Genomic DNA, 7,450 nt, shown 5'->3' on the forward strand with positions numbered 1-7,450 from the left:
ATATTATAATATTTGAATTCATTATATTCATATTATATATTTTTAATTATTAACAGCTTTGTATTTTTCGAATATTCTAATGTAAGTTTTTCTGTGATTTCTCTTATTTAGCAAACATATTTATGAAGCAAACATATTACATAAGATATGTCGAGTCTGTAGACAGAAGAAGTTCATACTTTGTTGTCATCTACATCAATTAAATAGCTTAATTTTAATTTTGGTTTAATTTACTTTATATTCTTTTCTAATTCTAGTAGAAAAAAATAAAAAAAAGTTACTCAAAATCGAAATTAATCTACATTAATAGACATTTATTCCTAGTTAATAATAAATTAATTTAAATCGGATTTTATCTTATTTTTTATCTTTTCTAAGAATTAGACAAAGATAAAGAATAAATCAACTTAAAATTAAAGTTAATCTACGTTGGTAAAAAATGTTCAGAAATAAATAACGGGCACACATTTCATTTTCAATGTTTTCTTTCCCTGATGGGCCCTGATGATACCATTTTACGTACGCTACTTCGAATCACTTGGCACTACTTTTGCGCGTGCGCAAAAAATGCGTCTCGTTCGCAACGACAGAGCCGCGCTGGTGTATTTACAAGGCTGCGGCCGCCGCGCCGCGGGGAGTTTGACGATCCTGCCGTAGTGGCGCGGCGATCGGTCCGCATACCGCGCATTCCGGCGTAATGCCCGAGCGCACGCGGGTGAGGGTGGGGGCGTAAGGCGGGTAGAGGCGCGGGTGAAAGAGGGCCGGAGTGGGGAGGGATGAGGACGAATAGCCGAGGCTGCCTGTCGTGTCAAACGGGCCGTGCCGCGCGCGCGCGTCCACCCGCCCGCATACCATTAGATTTTCGTGGTTTTCAATGGGTACGGGTAACCGGCCGCAGCACGACGCGCCGACGACGTGAAGTGCCGTACGATCTCGACATCGCGTTCATCCGAGTGTCAGAGCGCGCGGTGACGGCGAACTCCGGACCCCGGTGGGGCAAGAACGCAAGAAGTCAAGAATTGTCGCCGCGTGAAACTTGTGTATTTTTCGCAGGTGCGGCGCACAGTCGCGGGGCTACGCGGAGCGACGTCGGGGAGCGACGAGTCACGGGTGAGTAAAAAAAAAAGATCTAATACGTATATACGCGTGTAATAGTGCGCTCGCGCGCGCAATGCGACTGTCCCGCATGGACTGTCAAAATAAAAACGACGCGGCGGGAATAAACGATGTGCCGGCGCACGTCTTCTCCGAGGAATGCCGCACGTTTACGTGTCGTCGTTCTCTTTCCTTCTCGCCCTTTCTCTCTCTCTCTCTCGCGCGCGCGCGCGCGCGCATGTTTTCTCCTCTTTTTTTTACTCCTCCCTTTTTCTCATCTCTTTTTGCATTCTTCTACGCTACGCCGCATTCCTCTATTGATTCCCCGCGAACGTCGAGAGACGCGCCGCGCGGCGGTGGCGCCGACGGCGACGATCGCTCGGAGTAGCGATTCCGACCCGTCATCGTCTTCGTCGTCGACGGTTTTTACTTCGCAAACTTTGAACCATTGGCGATTCGGAGGCGATTCGAAAAAAACCGCCTCGTGCGTTCGCGGGGTGATTGGCCGTTTCCGAAAGAGAGAGAGAGAGAGAGGGGGGGGGGGGGGGAAAGACATATATACATCGAAAATTCTCACCGTCGCATTTGCTGATTTGCCAAAGGAATTTCGCAGCAAGTACATGATTTCCACCACATCGAGCGAATTCGTCTTTACGAAATTGTTTTCTGAAAAAGTCAATCGAGGACGACACTTCCAAAGAGTGTTGTTTCGCGTTTCGGAATTTCGCAGCGATTTTTGCGCTGAGAAATTCATTGTCGTTTATCACGATAATTTTCTGCAAATCCAAGTGTATAATCATACTATTAATAAGTATCTTTATATATGAATGTGATTTAGTTTCTCGTAAAGATAATACGATACTGCATAGAAAAATGAATTTATACATTCAAATTAGTATCAATTAAATCACATCAAGGTACTTATTATTATAGTAGGTATTATTATAGTATTATTACAGTACATTTCAATTTGCAGAATAGATCCCAGTTCTATAAATATAAAATTAACTTTAAACTTACAGTTTAACTTATCATTTCCTAATTCTAAGAATTCTTAGAGTAAACAGTATGTTTTTAATTCTTAGAATTAGAAAAAAGATAAATAGTAAGTCTTGTGTGCGTTTCTATCAATATAGGTTGACTTTAATCTCTAAATTATCCTTTATTCTTTTTTTTTAAAACTAGAAAAAGATGAAGAGTTAATTGAGTCGAGATTAGATTGGTAGAAACGGGCATAATTGTCTACATTATTTACAATTCGTGCTTCATCGTTTGCAGTTTTACACATGAATCACACAAATTGGCTGATTTTTACACAGACAGGAAAATGTACTAAATTTTAATAACTAATTATTTGAATAGCACTATAATATAATATTTATTTACAGAAAATAAATATTTACTAAACGATAAAAAGTCATAATTAAATCAATTTAATGATTTTTATAATAAATAAATAAATATATGTTTACATTTAGTAAATATTTAATTAGTAATTTAAACAAATATTAATTAAATGAGTAAGAAACAATGCCTATACCGATCGAAACTGGATTTTATTGTTAGTGTTTTAAATAATTTCATGTGAATTTATATATCACATTTTTGTAGTCTCTTGTACGCTGCTGAAATATTATACTTATTGAAATTTATAATATATTTTTCTCTCAATGCAATGGTTTGCATTAACAAATCGCTGAGCTTATAATAGAACTGCGAGGATGGTGAACAATAAGTGCGAACTCGACAAATCTGCTTATTCGCGCTATTTGCAAATATCATATGATTAACGAATCGTAAGTTATATAGTCTGGTGCTGACTTAAGAGAAACGAGAGAAACTCAGCGCGAAATACCCGCACATGCTCTCTATACGTATCATGAAATCCGAATTCTTTGGCGTTATGGAGATCGTGCGAAATATTGAAATTTTTTTAAATGGTCCTTAAAGAACGATGGTTGAAATTCCGCTGCGGAATTCTATTCGGCTCTTTGTCGGAATTGATTTTCGGATATGATTTTTGGATGCGCGATTTTTGCAAATGCAAGAATGATGACTAATGATTCGTGCACAATTTATTTACTGCATTCACTTTTCTTCTTACTTTTATCATCATTTTTTTAATTTTATCTCTCTGATATACATTTATATTAACGTAGATTAACTTTCTTCTCGGTTTAACTAACTGTCTTTAATTCTTAAAATTAGAAGGAAATAAAAAGTGAGTTAAACCAAGATTAAAATTAATCTACTTATTAGTAAAAATAAACATTACGCTTTTTGTGCAAGTGCACAAAATTTAGAAATTTAGAAACTAGAACGTGAAAGAATTGATGATAAGAGAGATCGAATCTGCGAAATTTTAATTGAAGATAAATGTTTCTTAACTAAAAATTACCTTCCTGCCGAGAAGGTAATTTTTAGAAGAAAACTCATAAAATCGGATCAGATATTTAAATAATTTATTTTTCTTATTTTTAACAACATTTGAAACAGGATATATTATATTCTATTTTTTTATTCTTCCTGAAATTGTGATTTTTGCAAGAACACAAAAATTTGAAAATTTAGAAAGCTTAGAAAATTATATCAAATGATTCATGAAAAGTTAAATTTATAGAATCCGGAATTTGTTTTTTTCTAAATGAAAGTAAACGTCTTTTTGAAATTGTGATTTTTGCAAGTATTTGCACACAAAATTTGGAAATTAAAAAGTGCACAGACGATATTTATAAGAGATTAAATCTACGGGAGCACACCGGGCTTTGTTCTCTTCTAAACGAAGGTAGATGTTTCTTGGCTACCTTTTCCTGTGCGAATGTTTTAGTAGAAAGTTTATCACAAAGGCGTATCGATATTTAATTAACTTCTTTGTTTTACTTTTATATTTAATAATATCTGGAATAAAATATATTTGTTTGTTATAACTTTCTTTCTTCTTTTTTAAAATTGCGACTTGTAAGTGCTCAAGATTTGGAAATTTAGAAAGTATGGACTACAGACGTGTTGATATTTATGACATTAAATCTGCGGAAATACATCGGACTTTGTTCTCTTCTTAATCAAGATAAATGTTCTTGCCTACCTTCTTTTGCGAATGAAATATCTGATCTGATTACATGATAAGTTTTAATGGAAAACTCTTCATGAAATCACATCAGAGACACAATATTTAAATAATAATTTTTTCTTTATTTTTAATAACATTTGGAATAAAATACATTCGCTTTTATTTATTCTTTCCTCTTTCTCGCTCTTTCCTAAAATTTCTTTTCGCAAGTACACAAAATTTAGAAATTTAGAAAGTGCAGCAGATATGATACATTTATATATGAAAGATTAAATATATGAAAGCGGACTTTGTCTCTCTAAATAAATGTTTTTTTTTTTTGGCTATCTTTCTGAGTTGAGTTTTAGCAAAAAATTTCTTATGAAGTATAAGATGTATTTAATTTTCTTTTCTTTTTTTAATTTTAAGTAATTAATCTCTTTGTTTCTTTTTTGAAATATACTAAATTATAATATTTCTTCACGCAAAAGCATTTTTATTTTTCCTTCATTTATCGCATATTTTTAATGTTCCTACGTTTCGGTAGAAATGCAACGTTTATATTACGGCAAATAGAAGAGAGACGATTAACTCGCTTGACGTTTCGTTCGCGCGTCGGCGCGTAAAAATTCTAAGGAACGCGCTCGCGTTTGGAATTCCATCGGGTTCGTCGAACTTTTCTCAAGTGCCGATCTTTGTTTAGGAAAAAGTTGTTGCAACGCAGTGGAATGTTGATTTGCAATAATCAAACAAACCTTTGTTCTTGAAAATTTTTTTGTTAGCATGCTTTCGCACGTTCCGTTCATTTCTGAAATTTTACCGTGCTTTTTTGTCCGTCATTCTGTCTGAATTCTTGTGATTCTTACGATTCACGCTGTCACATATGTACTGCGATGTTTTTCTTGAATGACAATCGATTTCAGTCACTTCGCGGATATCTATACGATACATCGCATCACTTTGTCATTGGACTTTTGCCTGTTTTCCCAGGAACCGTAAAGCATCACGTATTCATTATTCCTTTCTTTTTTGTGATAAAAAGCATTTGTACAAAATATAAAAATTAGTTTCACGTTTTATTATTGGCATATTTTATTAAAGATTTTATTGAGGTTAAATGTGAGCAAAATCAGAGAGACAGCTGAGACGAAAAATTTAAATATACAAGTAAACTTTATATAATTTTCATTCGAATTGATGTTTTTTTTATGAGTTCGTCAACGAGAACGTTCGACAAGAAATCTCGATTGGCGGTTTCGAGCTCTCGCGTTCTCGAGTAGTCGCGTGTAAATCGCCCGCATACCACGTGCTATTCAGTGCGTATATATGTATATGTTTGTGAATATACAGGGTGTACGAATTATTCGACGAATCGAAATCGCTTATTTTTTGGACGAAAACTTTCTCAGGAGTTTCTCTAGATGAAAACTTAATTTATGATTTTTAATATTCTGAACAATTAAATCTTTATTATCATGTTAATTTTTTTTAGAAACTCTATGTATGTACATTAACGTTACAATAGAAAAATATTTTACTGTTAAAAGAAATGATTGCTCAGCTTAATTTTTCTCTTTTTAAATTTTAAGTAACGGTTATCTTTAACAAAGAATATTTTCTTGATAATAGTCTTAAAATATACTTATATAACAAATTATACTTATAACAAATTAAAAAAAAATCATCATGTACTCAAAACAAAAATTTATTTTCTTTTGAAGAATATTTTACAAAATATGATTGAAGAAGCAGATTTATATAGTCAAATTGATTTTAATTTAATAATTTTGATTGAAGAATTAAATTTGGATTTAGAGAGAGAAAGAGAGAGAATATAGATTTTGAAATTTGATGCTTGTGATGAACTGATAGATTTGTGGATACATAAATTTTTAGGCTATTATTCAAAAATTTTACTTTATGCATAATCCGAAAATTCTTAAAATGCATTATTTGAAAATTGTATTGTATATTACATATAAAATTATTATTCTGATATTAATAACGTCATTTCAGCTTGGCTTCAGGAGTGTTTTTTTTTTTTATAAAGATAATAACTTCGGAACATCCTATATGCATTCGATTGAATCTGATTTGGTTAAATAATACATGGGAATCTGTCGATCGAGTGGTTAGATCGGCGTGCGTGACCTTAGTCAAAGGTGTAAAAATTTACTGTCCTTTCTATAAATCACACATCATTAATTCAACACATCATTAATTCTCGATAATCGAATTGAACATTCTAAATTTCCGTTGTAACTTTGATCTATATAAAAATTCAAATTTGTTTAAAATCAAACATCTAAAGTATTTAATCAGTTCCAATCTATTTGATTTTATCGAGATTTATTGTCTGCATCTTTCTAAGTTTTATATTTTTTAAAATATTTCTGATTGGATCATAATTTATTTCATTCATAATTTTTATATAAATTATAGGATAGTTCATAATAAAAGAGAAACGAAAAATAATATAAATATAAAGATAAATTTTTGTGGTTCTTTTATTTGGCAATTGAACAAAATTAAATGTATTTAAAATTGATTGAAATAGCAGAAGCTTCGTCGTTTTGTTAAAAGTCGATAAAAATTCAATAGAAAGATAAGGCACGTATTATACAAAATATTATATAACTATTCGGAATGGATTCCGATCGGAATTATTCCATTTTCTTTAGAAAATACAATAGAAATTTAGGGAATAATTGAACAATTTCAATTGGAATTCATTCCGAATAATTTCATGATACGTACTCAGATTCATTCTCGAATGGAAATGTGTCGAAATTGAGAAAGGTTTCTAAGTAAAAATATTCGTAAGTGGATTACAGTTGAATTTCACGTATACGATGTGTGTTGAAAGGATTACGCCTCTGAATTCCGACGCTTTTACAGCGATTTGTATTTACAAACGTTCGTCTTTTCTCGCGCAATGATGTAGCGCAACGACTCTGGCGTTCGCGATACACTTTATTCGGGCCGTCCTTTCGTTTAAATAGCACGCCGACTGACGACGGCCGTTATGATTCATAAAACGTTTACACTGCGCACCACTTGCGTAAAATTGAGAGGAAAAGGCACGGCCGAGGAATGGCGCACCTTTGTAAACCAGATTCATCCTTTCAATCTTATCTCTTTATCACTCAAGAAACTCGACAAATATAACGCGGAATCGGACAATATCTTCTCAGTCGAAAGATTTTCTTCAAAAAAATAAACTCGAAGAGTTTTAATGATAATTTAAATTAATAAAAGCAACTTAAATTTATAAAATTTAGACTTTTATATAAATATATATATATA

At 32.9% G+C, this 7,450-nt stretch overlaps 1 protein-coding gene across 2 annotated transcripts in view; it reads left to right on the forward strand.

Moving 5' to 3' along the window:
* Positions 1-773: 773 nt before the first annotated feature.
* LOC108693564 (transcription cofactor vestigial-like protein 4) overlaps positions 774-7,450 on the forward strand; it is a 21,048-nt gene continuing 14,371 nt past the window's right edge. The window contains exon 1 of one of the 2 annotated variants that reach the window (XM_018202573.1): positions 774-1,110. The gene's annotated coding sequence lies outside the window, so the exon portion shown is untranslated. Of the gene's footprint in view, positions 1,111-1,518; positions 1,712-7,450 lie in introns of those variants that run through there. The other variant, XM_018202574.1, reaches the window with a different exon arrangement.

Source organism: Atta colombica, unplaced genomic scaffold (genome assembly GCF_001594045.1).
Source record: "Atta colombica isolate Treedump-2 unplaced genomic scaffold, Acol1.0 scaffold92, whole genome shotgun sequence".
NCBI classification, from domain to species: Eukaryota; Metazoa; Arthropoda; class Insecta; order Hymenoptera; family Formicidae; genus Atta; species Atta colombica.